Raw genomic sequence first — 16,525 nt, 5'->3', positions numbered from 1 at the left:
TTATATGGCTAACTTTAAGAGAGCCAGATATATTGAATGATGTGGCTGTGCTGCTGAATAAATGGGCTAAGTTCAGGGCCGGCACAACCATTAGGTGGGACTAGGCAGTTGCCTAGGGTGTGGTGCTGCCAGAGTGCAAAGGCGGTATTTTAAAAAATGTGAAAGAAGCAGTCATGGAGCACTCACTAAGGGGGGGGGGGGGGGGGGGGAGCGCAGTGTTACATGCCTAAGGCGCTACAGACCCTTTCACAAGCCTTGACTAAGTTAACCAGATAAGTTTATCTAACTAACTAGCAGGCCGATACAGTAAACGTCGCGGGAGAGCAGGCGAGCGCCCGCTCTCCCGGCGCGCGCGCAGGCCACTCTCCTGTGCGCGCGATTCAGTATTCAAATGAGGGCCCGCGGTAAAAAGAGGCGCTAGGGACACTAGCGCGTCCCTGGTTCGGAAACTAGACTCCGGCAAAATTGAGCGTCCAGTTTTCAACCCGAGAGCCACGGGCTGATTTTACTTTTTTTTTTTTTTTAATTTTTAATTATTTTTTTAGTTTTGGGATCTCCGACTTAATATCACCATGATATTAAGGCGGAGGGTGTAGAGAAAAGCAGTTTTTTTCTGCTTTTCTGTGCATTTTCCCGGTGCCAGCAGAAATTAACACCTACCTTTGGGTCGGCACTAATTTCTGAAAGTAAAATGTGCAGCTTGGCTGCACATTTTACTTAGTGAATCGCGTGGGAATAACTAAGAGGGCCATCAACATGCATTTGCATGTTGCGGGCGCTATTAGTTTCGGGGGGGTTGGCCGTGCATTTTCGAAGCGCTGTTACCCCTTACTGAATAAGGGGTAAAGCTAGTGCGTCGAAAACGCACATCCAGCCTGTAGCTGACCTGCACAGCAGCTGAATGTGGACCTCTAGGGAACTATATATCCCTTCTCAGTCACATTCCACTCTGGAAATAACAGAAAAAGCCAATCTTCCAAACTGAACATTACACATACTCCTTTCTCCAAATAAGGTCTTTATAACTGGAGTTCATTAATTAGTTGGGAATCTAAGTGGTCCTTACATGTCACTAATACATTGCTAGTCCAATAAAACATTATCACCTAGAACAGGGTGGCCACAAACAAGTCTGGTTTTCAGGATATCGACAATGAACATGCATGAGATAGATTTGAATGCTCTGCCTCCATTGTATGCAAATAGATCTCATGCATATTTATTAACAGGCACAGCTAAATTTTAAATCTCCTGCGCGCGGGAAAGACAGGGGTTATGTGCGCAGCCGTGTCTTGCGCATACCGTGCGCATCTTCAAAGGGGCTCAGCCACTCGCGTAACTCCTGTTACACCCAGAAGATACTGCTCTTAGGAGGTTTCTAAGTCTCTCCATATTCTTGATTTACCTGTTATTATTTCTTGTTATGATTGAATTTATTACGGAACTTGGTGTGTTTTTCTTATAATTATATTGTGAAGTCTAATATTGTTTCTTTGGTTCCGTGATTCTGTTTGTGTATATTGAAGTGAAAATATTCAATAAACAAATAATTAAAAAAAAAAAAAAAAAAAGAAGTGCCGGGCCCAAGAAAAGGGGCAGTCCAGGGGGCAGGGAGTGGCGGGGCTGTAGGCGGCCGGCACAGCAGCCATTTGCCACTGTGCCGGGGGATCGTGCGCCGGCAGCCTGCCAGCGTAAGTTCTACAACAAGGAAACTAAAATAAGGTAGGGCCTTCTAAGAGGTCGGGGAGGAGAGGGGAAGAGGGAGGGTTGGTAGGGTGTAGGAAAGTTCCCTCCCAGTCCGCTCCTTAATTGGACTGGGAGGGAACTGGGGGAGGCCTGATCTCGTCACTGCACGAAACATACCCCCTTTGTGTGCGCCTCCCCGGATTTTATAATGTGCACGCGTCCATGTGCGTGCACCGGGTAGCGTGCGACATTGACGTGCGCACGTATTTTTTAAAAATCTACCCTTATGGATCTCGTGAAAACCAGGCCTGTTTGTGGTTCTTGAGGACTGGAGTTGGAGACCTCTGACCTAGAACTTGAAAGGTAAGCAAATCAAAAGATCAGATATTGCTACTGAGGGGAAATAAATTAGAAAATGTATTTATAGAATAGTAATGAATTATCGCATATTGTATATTTATACACAGGGCATCAATGAGATATAGAGTTGAATGATTTTGAATGTGTGGAAAATCTAATAATAATGGGGAGAAGCAAGGGAAGAAGAGGTGAGGTGAGGAGTGAGATTGTCATATGTATATTTTTTCTTTTACTTTAAAAACGGGTATTGCTATACACTAAAAATATAGGAATTGTTCTGAATGTGTATACAATACACCTTTTAAATTCTATAATTTAAATATAATTATACACCTGTTGCCACACTGGATTACAAAATATGTTTTTAAAACCCTACATTTTGCATCTGATTCTAGTGTTCAGTTCCTTAACCTGATCTGTGATAAAAGTCCTCTGGTATAAGCAGAATGTTAGAAACTTCTCTCCAAGTGGTTTTATAAATGAGCAATAATGTTCTTTTTGCATTAGATCAGTTTTTAAGAACAGTGTGAGGTTTATAATGGCCATGCTGGCAGCAGAAGTGAATTATTATTAATTACTCATGGACCTGGAATTATCCTCATCTTCACTAACCTTTTTGAGAATTAGTTTCCCCCTGTGACAAGTCTTATGGATCAAAGTGTCACTTTGGTGATGAGTCACTTTGTCAACACCAGGCCATTTTTTTGCATTTGTTTTTAATTGCTTTAATAGTTCAGATCACTTTTATTACTCTCTCAGTTGCTGCAGTGAAAACAATTAATGGAGTCTGTGCTATGCCTTTTGTGCTCTTGGTAACATCAGATTCTCAAGAAACTGTTTGACGTTGAGAGGACTCAACCTGGTATTATTAACAGTCCAGTAACCCTGGGCTGAGAAATAAGTTGATTTGATTGGCAATGCACACTGGACAAATAAGCCACGTATGTCACAAAGCAGATGCTGTTACACTTGCAATACAGTCTTATTTTAACTAGTAGCAAGGGCCTGATTCACTAAGCTTTTTTTTTTTTTTTTCCTTCCATACACACAGAACAGGAAAAAAAGCTTTAGTGAATTTGGCCCTTACTTTTTCATTAAAAGTAAATGTATCTATTTTTTAAACTTTATATTTAAAGGCACATTTACAATACATAGAAGTATACATGAAAAGGGAAACAGAAAAGTCCAAAAGATAAATATTTCAGGTATAACAGTCTCCCAAATTCTTAAATGATGAAAATACATTAATGGCACTACTGCTATTAGTCCTCTAATGTGGAGGAGGATCCAAGAAGAAATGAGCCCACATTGTCACAGGTATCTCTTAATTTGACCATATTGCACCCATTTTAGTTCCAACCATTTTTATTGGCAAAGAATTGAACATGACCTGCGGGGCATGTTTTCTGATGCACCCACAAGTAACTACAACACAGAAGAGCATTTTTAACAATAAGTGAAACCCTTAACTGCCCCCTCCCAACAACCCACCCTCCCTCCCTTCCCCAGTAGGTCACCCATATTCGAGACATCAAAAGCAGCACTGTGTCATCAAAATAAACAAAAAGGCCAACTCAGAGAGCAGTTCGCAATCAGCCATTTAAAATCAAACTCCTGGATTGATGGGGCAACATTTGTATGTAATTATTCCAAACCGACAACGATTTTCTTCTGTGCAGAGGAGAAACCCGAGATGCCATATTGTCCAATTGTCCATAGGATGTAAATAATTCTGCCACATCCAGAATGATATGGGGGGGGGGGGGGGTAATGTCCCTTCCATAAAAGAAGAGTAGTTTCCCCAACCATGCTCGCCTTCTTTATGAATAAGCAGGATCCTTTTCCCCGAACTAGCAAAGGGGAAATGCAGTCAAATAAAAGCACCTTCAGAGAGAGGGGAATTGAAATGCCTAATAGGTCAGCAATATAATTGACAATGCGACCCCAGAAATGTTTAATGGGGGGACACACCCAAAAGGAGTGAGACAAAGATTCAATAGCCATGTGACATTTCTCACATGTTGCAGAAGCGGACAATTTGGAAAGGAACATAGTATGAGGGGACACATATGCTCTATGAAGGAATTTGTACTGCATTTCCTGATAATACATGTTAGTGGACGTTACTGAAATATGTTTAAAACAGGATTGAAGGATAGATGGAGTAAGTGTAAACACTCCATCCTTATTCCATCTTTCCGTTAAAATGGAGCAAATGTCTACTTTTACAATTTTCTTTAAACCTCTATAGTAAGCAGACAGAGATAATGGTTGCTGGTTGTCAAATAGAAACAGGTCATCCAAGGCATGAAAAACTTTGGGCCGCTGGGATTCGTGTGGTAAATGATTTAACGTTGTGTTGTACCTGCATGTAGGAAAACAAGTTTGAGGCATGTAAGCCATAAAGATCTTTCAAACCATGGAACGTGAGGGTTACTCCTTCCTCGTCAAGAATATGCATCAGCTGAGTAATACCCTGATCAGTCAAAAAACGAAAGGCAGCTGATTGTAAACCCAGTGTAAACTCAAAATTTCCCTGGATGGGTAGGAGATAAGAACATAAACGTGATATTCCCATCTTCTTAGTTAAGTGAACCCACGCCTGCCTGAGTGGTTCTAGTAAGACATTGTGCTGAAGGGAAACTGGGAGGCAACTACAAGACATACCGCAGATCCAAGGGCATCAGGAAAGGCTAAGGCCTCAGATTTATCCCAATTTAAGTGATGACCAGAAAAGGCCCCAAAATCTTGAAATATTGTTAATAATGATTGCAAGGAATGCTTGGGATCTGTCAAGAAAACCAAAGTATCATCGGCAAAAGCCTCCTGAAGCCTGACCCTTTTTACCGCTTTGGCCAATTGAATGAATAAGAGAAGGGGTTCTAGGGTTAGAAGAAAAAGCAAGGGGGAGAGGGGACAACCCTGCCTTGTCCCTCTATTGATCGGGAAAAATTCAGACTATGATCTATTAGCAACAATGGACGCACTCGATCCCCGGTAAAGCAATTGAACCGCATCAAAAAAAGTCCCTCTATCCCCGTATCCCGCAAACTATGGAAGAGGTATCCCCATTCTACCCTATCAAATGCTTTTTCAGCATTGAAAATGACACCAGGTAGGGCTCCTTCACTCTACCACACAGGGCCATAGCATTTAGCACAAGGCGAATGTTAGTAAGTGCGTAGCACTTTCGAACAAATCCCACTTGGCCCGGTCCAATTAAAAGAGGTAAAATATCAGCCAGGTGGTCCGCTACAATTTTTGTCATCATTTTTTGATCAAAATTTAACAGGGAAATGGGCCGGTATGATGCTGGGGAGAGGGGATCCTTACTCGGTTTGGGGATAAGAGTTATATGAGCAGAATTAGTTGGGCTGGGTACTTGCCCGATTGAATCAATGCATTAAATGCCAGTGCTAAAGGGGTGCCCAGTGAGTCCACTATACATTTGTAAAATTCATCAGTGAACCCATCTGGACCTGGGGCTTTGGAGCGCTTCGCTTGGCGAATGACCTCTTTGACTTCTTCCTCAGTAATTGGTCTGTTCTATCAAGAGCATTGATCCTGGGTCAAGTGGGGCAAATTGATCTGGGAACAAAATTTAGCGTATCTGTCCTTATCCCATCCTTCAGAAATATAAAGATCAGAGTAATATTTTCAAAAGCTACTTAAAATTGTGGAGGTATCATTAATCACGTGGCCTGAAGATGACCTTAGGGTGGTGATGTAACAGTATCCATGTGCAATTTTAATCAAATTAGCCATCAGCTTCCCCAATTTGTCCCCAAACTGAAATAGTTTAAAATGATAATATACTAAACTCTTTTTTGTCTGCTGATGGATGAGGCAATTAAGGGCCGTTTGGATTGACATATAATGTTCTTTGTTTGCCCGAGTGTGAGATTCGAGTAAAGCCCTTTTAGTACACTGAAGCTGGCCACTTAGAACCAAAAGGCATTTGTCCAACATCTTCCACCAGTGGGTCAAGTAGGAAATAATATCCCCACGCAATACTGTCTTGGTGGTATACCAAAACAGTACAGGATCGTTCACATGTATATTGTTCAAATTTGCACCCATTTTAAAAGCACTCCACTGACTCCCAGTCGAGTTCTGTACACAGTATAAGATTCTCATTATCATACACAATGCTCTAAATAGAAATTTAGCCTACATGATTAATTTACTTCTGAAACTTTACCATCCAGGCAGGAGCCTCAGATTGGAAGGACAGTGTTTCTTAGAAACATAGAAACATAGAAATGACGGCAGAAGAAGACCAACCGGTCCATCCAGTCTGCCCAGCAAGCTTCACACATTTGTTCTCATACTTAACTGTTTCTCTTGGCTCTTAGTAACCTTATGTTCTAATTCCCTTTTCACCCCCACCATTAATGTAGAGAGCAGTGCTGGAGCTGCTTCCAAGTGAAATATTAAGTTTGATTAGTTGGGTAAGCGGCAGCATAGCTCTCTGCCATGAAGCAGAGGGCAATGCTGGAAATGTGTGAAGTATCAGTTTTTCTTTTCCCCTGTCATTGAAGCAAGGAGTCATGCCGGACATGCACCGAAAGTGAAGAATGCCTTGAAAGTCACATTAACTATCATCAAATATTGAAAAGCCTAATAATTGGTAATACCTATAAGCCCATGAACCCATCCCTGTTTTTTTTCTTTTTTTCTTTTCTTTTTTTAATTGGGAGATGGATGCCCTTCATCCTTCTACTCTGTGAAGGTGGACACCTACCACCGGCCACTGGCATCCCGCTCCGTTAATGCCTCTGTGGCTACTGCCGCTCCATGCAGTGTTTTACTACCTGCTCTTTATATGCGTCCTCTAGAACTGATGGATCCCATCCCTGGGTTTTTTTATTATTTATTTAATTGGGAGATGACAGCCCTCCATCCTTCCGCTCCGTGAAGGTGGACACCTACCACTGGCCACTGGCATCCCGCTCCGTGAATGCCTCTGTGGCTACTGCCGCTCCGTGCAGTATTTTACTACCTGCTCTTTATATGTGTCCTCTAGACCTGATGGATCCCATCCCTGTTTTGTTTTTTGTTTTTGTTTTTTATTTAATTGGGAGATGACAGCCCTACATCCTTCCGCTCCATGAAGGTGGACACCTACCACTGGCCACTGGCATCCCGCTCCGTGAATGCCTCTGTGGCTACTGCCGCTCCGTGCAGTATTTTACTACCTGCTCTTTATATGCGTCCTCTGGACCTGATGGATCCACAATATTTATCCCATGCCCCTTTGAAGTGCTTCACAGTTTTGGACTTCACCACTTCCTCCGGAAGGGCATTCCAGGCATCCACCACTCTCTCCGTGATGATAGAAGTATCCAGTTTTCAGTTAATTTGTCTAGTGGAATGCAAAGAGCATATTGTTTCGAGTACCGCCCACAGGAGACCCGTGGTGTGGCCCTCTCACCTTCTTGTACAGACTCCAGCTCCTGGTTCCTCTTCACTGGCAGCGGTGGGCCGCCAGCTCCAACCTTGGGTTGCTTCTGGTGCCTCCAGCTCTGCCATGGTCCCCAGTGTTACCAGCCAAGATGTCCTTGCTTATTGAGCCTCTTCGCATGGCCCACAGAGAGATGCCGCCATCGGCGCCACACCGCTTCCTAGGCACGTGCATGCATCGCTGATTCTTTTAAAGGGCCCGTGGCGGGAACCTGGCCGCAGCCCCGGATGCTGATGTCAGACTCTTCAGCATATATAAGCTCAGGCCTCGCTCCATAGCATTGCCTTTGCAACAGGTCTCCTCATACTCCTCGTACTCATTGCTGATAGAGAATCGTCTCTATGTTGTGTTCCTGTCTCCTGTGGTTCCCGGTTCCAGTTTTCCTTGTTCCTGCCCTGTCTATGTGTTGGACTGACTCTCTGGATTTTGACTCGGCTTTGTTTGACTACTCTTCAGCTTATCTCCAACCCCGGATCTTTGCTACGTTTGACCACGCCTACCTTCTCTGTGCCCTGACCCTTGCCTTGATTGACCACACCTGCCTTCTCGGTGCCCTGACCCTTGCCTTGACTGACCATGCCTGCCTTCTCCATGCCCTGACCATTGCCTTGATTGACTATACCTGCCTTCTCCGTGCTCTGACCATTGCTTTGATTGACTACGCTACAGATTACTCCATGTCCAGAGTTCTTCATTACTTGCCATAACCTTTGCTTGTCACCAGCCTTGACTCCAGCCTGTCAGTGATGCCTCCTCCTGCCTACTTCCTGGACGTGGACTTACAAGGCTTCAGCCTTCCTTTGCTCTGGCACTTCCAGTTACCTCCTGTTCCATCACAACGGAGCTTCCGGCATGAGAAAATCCACATGAGAGACATCAATCTAAGATACCATAACAAGCCCTGCCTTAGACTGAACTGAATTTCTGATCAGATATGATCCTCAGACTATGATACCTCCAGTAGGAATAAAGAGTCATCTGGTCCTCAAAAAGTGGCAGAAAATCCCAAGGATCATTCTAGAGTTCAAGTACTATTTGCATTTCTCCCATCCCGCAGCACTGCATTGATGTTTAGCCTTCAATCTGGATCTATTTCACTCAAACAAGCTCTGTGTCAAGGTGGAATCACGTTTCAGGAAGTGGGCAATAGAACCTGACTCTCCCACAGACCATGGTAAAATGTTCTATTCCTACTATTTCCTTATCCTCAAACAATAGGGGGATTAAGACCCATCCTAGATTTACAAAGACTGAACAAGAGGCTGTTATGGAAGAAGTTCCAAATGAACTCCTTCCATGCCATCCTACCCTTCATCCAAGTGGGAGACTGGATTTGCAACCTGGATCTGAAAGATAAGTATGCTCACCTACCCATCCATCATTCTCATTGAAATACGTCAGGTTTGAGTTGGATTCCTCTCACTATCAGTGCAAGCAGGGTGGACTGACAGTGATTTGGGCCCCCAGGCAATTAGGGTCATTGGCTCTAACCACCCATCTGAGGCTAGGGAAGAGTTCTGTGGGCTCTTGGGCACCGCTGTATTGCATAAATAGTCAGTCTGTCCCTAAATATAAGGTTCTTCTCTTTGGGATCTCTGCAGCTCCAAGGGTCTTCATGAAATCCCTAGCAGTAGTGGCAACATACTTTCATTGTCCTTCATCTGGATGACTGGCTGGTGATGGAACTTTTGACTCCCTGCAGAAGATGATCCATCTCCTTCAGTTCCTAGGGTTCATAATCACCTTTGCCAAGTCAGACCTCTTTCCCACCCAGAGAATCAAGTTCATAAAGGCATGGATAGACTCATTGGATAGTAGAGTATTCCTCCCATCAGATTGGGTGTTTTTCTTTGAGCACTGGTCCAGAACTTATTACAGTGGGATCAAATCCTAATTGTCCTTGGTCACATAGCAGCAGCAATAGTATGTGGTCAACATGAGAGTTCTGCAGTGGAGCCTTCATACCCAGTGGGATCAACAGCTTCAGCCTTTGTTGCACCCTGTGAAGGTTACCATAGAGATAAAAATGTCTGTACTTGTTGACTAGATCCAATGATCCTGGAAATAAGTACTCCTCTTCAAATTCTCCCTCATCAGGTAATACTGGTACTGGTCTGGATGTGTCCACCAGGGGGTGTGTTATGCACATGGAGTCCTTCTGAACTCAAGGGGTCTGGTCAGTGATGGAACAACTGTTTCAGAGCAACTTCTTGGAGCTATGAGCTATTTGATATGCATTGAGAGTATTCTCACATCTCTTTCAGGGAAAGAGAATTCTGATCCAAACCAAAAACCAAGTGGCAATGTTCTACAAGAACAAATAAGAGGACACAGGGTCCTGGATCATCTGCCAGAAATCTCAGAAAATTTAGGAGTGGGCTTTCACTCACAGAACTTTTCATCATGCAACTTATCTTCCTGTATCTCCAACACTCTGGTAGATCATCTCAGCAGGGCTTTTTTCCCCCACTAATGGTTCCAGGACTAGGGTGTAACAGACAGACTGTTCAACCTCTAAGGTAACCTATAGAAAGACCTGTTTACATCAGAGGACAATGGGAAAGTTAACACTTTTTGCTCCATTCTTCAAAGCAAGTTCAGATCCACTCTGGATGCTTTTCTGCTTAATAGGAGGCAGATCTGCTATATGTCTTTCCTCCATTTCCATTGGTGGTAAGTACGGTGCAGAAGGTACTCAAAGACCAGGTGCATCTTATCCTCACTGCTTCAGCTTGGCCTAAGTGTGGTTTTCCTTCCTCGTCAGGTTGTCAATCCACTCACCAATCTCCTTGGGATCCGATCAGCTCTGCTAATTGAAGAGGAGAGTCATCTATGTAATCTGAGCCTCTCCTCCCTCAATTTGATATCATGGATGATGAATGCTTGATAGTCTCATCATTGTCACTTTCTAAAGAGGTTGAGGGTATTGTGATTTCAGCCAGCAAGCTGTCTATAGGAACAGAATACAATATTAAATGGAACCATTTTTCATCTTGATGTCAGGCAGGCTCCTTGAACCCATTCGCCTGAGCTCTGAAAGATTTGCTTCAGTACTTGTTCTCCCTCTCTTCTTTGTGCCTCAGCTTGTCATCATTCAAAGTGCATCTCAGTGCCATTGCCACTTACCACTCTCAAATGGATGGAAAACCTTTCTCCAACTCCATTCATCCACTGATATCTAAGTTCAGAAAGGGTTTGTGACCTACAAGACCTCTAGCTGTAAAGCCATCAGTGTCATGGGATTTCAATGTCTTCTTGGCACAAATGATGAGGCCTCCATATGAACCACTGGAGTCAGCTTCCTTAAAGTTTATTACCTGGAAATTGGTAATTGTAGTCACATCCTTTCAGCCTTAAGAATCAGTAAGCTTCAAGCATTGGTTCATTATTCTCTGTTCCTCCAGTTTTTCTACAAAAGGGTGGTGCTTTGCACTTATCCTTAGTTTCTGCCAAAAGAGGTTTTGGCATTTCATGTGAATCAAGCCATTGTTTTGCCCACATTCTTTCCAAGATTTCATGCATATAAAGGGGAGAAGGCCCTTGTTATGGTTTAGCGGTGTTTGGGTGGATTCTTGGGTACTGTGGCAGATGACCACGCCCATGGGGAGGAGCCCCGTGGGGAGCCACAGTACTGGGCTAGACTCAGGATGCACAAACACAGATTTTAGCTCTTTTATTATACAGCTTGAGGTGTACCACCAGAGGTGGCAGTAGTGAGGTGATCCAGAGGTAAGAGTCCCGGGAATCTCGGCAGAGGGAACCCGTCTCACCACGTTGGTATAGGGGATTCCGGTGTAAGTTTCCCAGGCAAGGCAATGCTGTAGATGAGATAGACTGAGAGTTAGATTACTCACTAGATGGTAGCTGTAGGTTGGCAATTCCACCAGGCTGAAGTAGATGGTAAGGCACCGAGGCAGGGAGAGTAGGCCCTCGAGGAGCGAGTACCTGATCCCAGTAAGGCACCTGAAATAAAGCAGAGGACCCCCAAGGAGTGAGTACCCAGATTAGTCAATATACCAAAGGGCAGAGAGAGAGCTTCCAGCGGCAGCACGGAAGCGGTAGAGTAGCTTAGACCGGCCGAGACCAATCCAAGTCCAGTCCATTGCTAACTCAATTAGATAGCAAGTAAGGGCAGGCTAAATACCCGTATGGCGTGACGTCACTTGACGGGGACGGCCCCGAGGTTCACGCCATTGCTGGAATAAAGATGTGGGTAGTGTGCATGCGCGTACCCTAGTAGGCCTTGGGAGGAACATGGCGGAAGGCAACGCCATAGCCATTCCAGGGTCGCCGGAGAGGGCGGCTTGCAGATGCGGCAGTAGCCATTTTCCCAAGGTAAGCGTGAGGAGCCGAGAACAAGGTGAGGCATATGGGGCAAAGCCGTCTGAGATAGATGGACGCAACAGCCCTTCCTTCAATGGAGTTTAAAGGCCTCTGCCTATTATCTGAAGAGGACTCAACCACTCCATCAGGCTTCTCAACTTTTCATCTCGTATGATCCTTACATACACAGGGAATAGCTGTTGACAAGTACATTTTGTCCAAATGCCTAGCAGACTGTATCACACATTGATATGCTCTGGTTGGCTTCCAAATCCAAGATTCTTTAAAGGCTCATCAAGTAAGAGCCATGGCTACTCCGGTGGTTCATCTAAGAGCCCTGTCCATTAGGGACGTGCAGAGGGACGCCATACGTTGCATTCGTGATTCGGATTTGTCGGGGAGCAGATAGGTTACATTCGGCCGTTTGGCGCCCCGATGCATTAATACGGTGATTTCTATTTGTGTCCCAGCTAAAATTAAAATTAACTACAACCCCCCACCATCCTGACCACCCGCCCCAAGCCTTACCAAAACTCCCTGGTAGTCCAGCGGGGAATCCGGGAACCATCCCCTGCACTCTCACACCCCGATGCCGGTTTCATCATGGCGCCGATAGCCTTTGTCACAGGGGCTACCGGAGCCATTGGTCAGCCCCGTCACATGGTCATCAGTGCCATCTTGTGCTCCTACCATGTGACAGGGGCTGACCAATGGCACTGGTAGCCCCTGTGACATAGTATGGGCAAAGGCTATCGGCGCCATTTTGAGTACTGGCATTGGATGGCCGGCGTGCAGGAGGTCGCTCCGCGACCCCCGTTGGACCCACAGGGACTTTTGGCCAGCTTGGGGGGGCCTCCTGACCCCCACAAGACTTGCCAAAAGTCCAGCGGGGGTCCGGGAGCGACCTCCTGAACGGCGGCCGTCCGATGCCAGTACTCAAAATGGCGCCAATCGCCTTTGCCCTCACTATGTCACAGGTACCGATGGTCAGCCCCTGTGACATAATGAGGGCAAAGGCGATCTGCTGCCAGTATTCAAAATGGCACCGATTGCCTTTGCCCTCACTATGTCACAGGGGCCGACCGTCAGTACCTGTGACATAATGAGGGCAAAGGTGATCGGCGCCATTTTGAGTACTGGCATCGGCCGGCCGGCGTGCAGGAGGTCGCTCCTGGACCCCTGCTGGACTTTTGGCAAGTCTTGTGTGGGTCAGGAGGCCCCCCCAAGCTGGCCAAAAGTCCCTGTGGGTCCAACGGGGGTCCCGGAGCGACCTCCTCCACGCTGGCCGTCCCATGCCAGTACTCAAAATGGCGCCGATAGCCTTTGCCCATACTATGTCACAGGGGCTACCGGTGCCATTGGTCGGCCCCTGTCACATGGTAGGAGCACAAGATGGCGCCGATGGTCATGTGACAGGGGCTGACCAATGGCACCTGTAGCCCCTGTGACAAAGGCTATCGGCGCCATGATGAAACCAGCACCAAGGGTGTGAGTGCAGGGGATGGCTCCCGGACCCCCCGCTGGACCACCAGGGAGTTTTGGTAAGTCTTGGGGGGGTTCAGGAGGGTGGGGGGCTTGTTTAAATTTGTATTTAAGTGGCCGTATAATTCGGCGAAGATTCGTGTATTCGTGGGGAATCGCGATACGTTTCGCTTCCCCACGAATACTACGAATAGTGAAATATACGTTGTGGATCGCCAATACGGCGAAAACGAATGCACACCCCAACTGTCCATTGAAGACATCTGCAAAGCTGCAACTTGATTGTAAGTTCATACTTTCATATCCCATTGCTGTCTGGATAATCTTTCAAGAAGCAACAAAAGCTTTGGGCAAGCAGTTTTGCGTGGCCTGTTCATCCAGTAGTCTACTCTCCATACAGGGTGGTGTGTGTGTGGAGCAGTGGGGGAGTCCAGGTTGCTTTTGCAGTAAATGCTCTGCTTGCAACCCTCAGCTTAGGACTCCCCACCCTGTCATAGCTAATTCAGCCCTGCTTGTTGATGGAGAAAGCAAGTTTTCATATTGTAAATGGATATCTTTGTAGACAGCAGGATGAATTAGCCATGCTTAATACCCACCCGCCTCCCTGGGGAGTCGATTACCTAGCTAAAGCTAAACTCCAAAATCAATTGAGAGGCTCACGAGGCAGCACACATATGGGAACTCAGTGGTAAATCTTTACTGATCTAGAGAAATGGATCCATTCTGTACCATTAGATTGCTTCATCCTTGTGTCATGACTACTTCCTCCTGCTGTCCATGGAGAATGTCATTTATGCTGGATAACACTGAAAATATGCATTTATTTGGCTAACTTACAGAGCCATTAATCAAATTGTTTATTCCATTTTCGCATGCGCTAAGTGCCATAACACATGGTGCGATGCAAATTTTTTAAAAAGGAGGGATTGGGGAGGAGTCCGGGGCAGGATTTCTGAAAAAGTGGGCTGGCTTCGTACTTTGCAAAGCCATAACGCACAATATCGCACAGTTTTAACACCGAAAATAACTACACCTTTTTCAATTGTGTTAAGCTGTGCAATATTATGCATTATGCCCATAACAGAATTTGCAATTATTTTGCAAATTCCTTTTTGGGCATTTTTAGGCTGAGAGAGAGAGAACCTCTGGGGGGACATCATAGTAAACAGCTATTTATGGTACTATAGGAGGCCCACCTAGTAACTCGAGGTGAGGTTTAGGTATTAGTGTAGGGGTTAAAGGCCACTTTGACATTCAAAGTGAGACGTACGAACAGAACAGTGCTCTCTTATGAAGATTTGATGTCATTCGGAGTGAGGAAACTCACCCAAAGATGAGATTTGTGCAATGTTCTCTCAACCTAGCTTGATGTTACCCAGGTAGAGTCCTGGCGGAGATGGAGATGCTCCTTGCAAGGATCCTTCCTGAGTTAAGCCTGCCTGGATGACAAACCTGACTATAGCATTGCTGGAGGTCTGAGAGGGATCAACAGAGTAAATCTAAGGCTTTTCCGTTCTTTTAATTATCTTGTGGCCTAGGAATCCAGTACTAGAAGAGTGGGAGATACAAAGCTCAGTCAGTCAAATGCACTTCAGTAGTAGCCACTTGCATTTTGTAACTCCACCTATTTTTACTTAAACCTTTTTGTATTAATTCTCTCTTTATATTCTATTAATAGTTGTCAGGATATAAGTCATGAGACAAGTTAAATAATTCAATTCAATTCAATTACAGCATAGACCTCATTTCAGTTACAATCCCAAACAGAATACGTGGGGGCAACCTGCACAGAGTGGCAGCATTTTGCTGAACAGACTAGACGGACCATTTTGGTCTTTACCTGATCATTATTTAACACCAAGAGACACTGTACCCCCTCTCTGGAGCTTTGAAAATAATGCAAATGTGACTCATGATTACTAGTTAGAATGGTACTCTAGCACTTCATGTGGGGTTGTTAATGTTTTGTATTGTTTTATTTATTTATTTGTATACCGTCACCCTGTTTTCAATCGTGGCGGTTCACAACAAAATTAAAAGACTAACAAAAATATGTATGCTAATTGACAACATATATAATGCAAATCATGTTAGTTCATGTTATCTTAGACCTGTCTGTTCCTCAACGTATCAATAGAGAAGAAAAATCTACTATCTCTCAAGGTTAATGATATCATATGCCTGCTTGAAGAGCCAAGTTATAATTTCTTTTTTAAACAACTTCAAATCTTTCAACAATCTCAGTTCACATGGCAGTGAGTTCCACAGTTTCGGCCCTGCCACAGATACTGTTTTTCCTCATACCTTGCTCGAATGTGCAGAGCACAAACCTTTATTTGCAGAATGAAGATCCCTTTCAGTTATGTATAGATGACCCAGAATGGCATATCTCATGTTATGTTCTTAGTGTTGTACTTAACCACTCTGCAGTATTTGAGTTTATTATTTTGTGTAGTATGCATAATACTTTATATTGAATTCTGAATTTAATAGGTAACCAATGTAACAAAATCAGGGTTGGGGTTATATGATCAGATTTCTTATTACCTGTTAAGACTTGTGCAGTGGCGATCTGAGTGCGTTGGCTGATAAACCTAATAAAAGTGCACTACAATAGTCTATGCTAGCAAATATTGAGGTCTGAAGAACTGTTCGGAAATCGTCTTGATGTAACAATGGTTTTGGACTCATAAAACATGCAATTTGTTGTTATAACCGCCCTTTATTATATTGCTAATATGTTTCTTCATGGTCATATTGCTATCGATTATCACTCCCAGATTTTGGGCTTGTTCAGTTAGGTGTGAGTGGACCGAATCTATTGTAAAATAATTCAAAGTATTAGTGAGGAGCTTTCTGTTCAATAATATTATTTCAGTTTTCTGTTTATTGAGCATTATTTTTTATATGGACTAATAACTGTTGAATAGATGTAAAGTATATTTCTACTAAGTTTAGTGAATGCCAAAGACCTAGACCAGAGAGCAATCTACATAAAGGAAGCAAAGAGCATGGCTGATAAAGCAGATCCCTGCAGCACTCCTGTCTCTAATTTGACTGTATTTGAAAAACAATTGCCAATTCTGACATGAAAAGTACAATCTGTTAAGAAAGAGAAGAACCATTTCAAAGTTTTACCTGTCAGACCAATTTCTGTCAATCTTTGAATCATTATTTTGGGGTCTACTGTATCAAATGTGGCAGACAGGT

Source organism: Rhinatrema bivittatum, chromosome 2, assembly GCF_901001135.1.
Source record: "Rhinatrema bivittatum chromosome 2, aRhiBiv1.1, whole genome shotgun sequence".
NCBI classification, from domain to species: Eukaryota; Metazoa; Chordata; class Amphibia; order Gymnophiona; family Rhinatrematidae; genus Rhinatrema; species Rhinatrema bivittatum.
Note: the sequence above shows the minus strand (reverse complement) of the source record.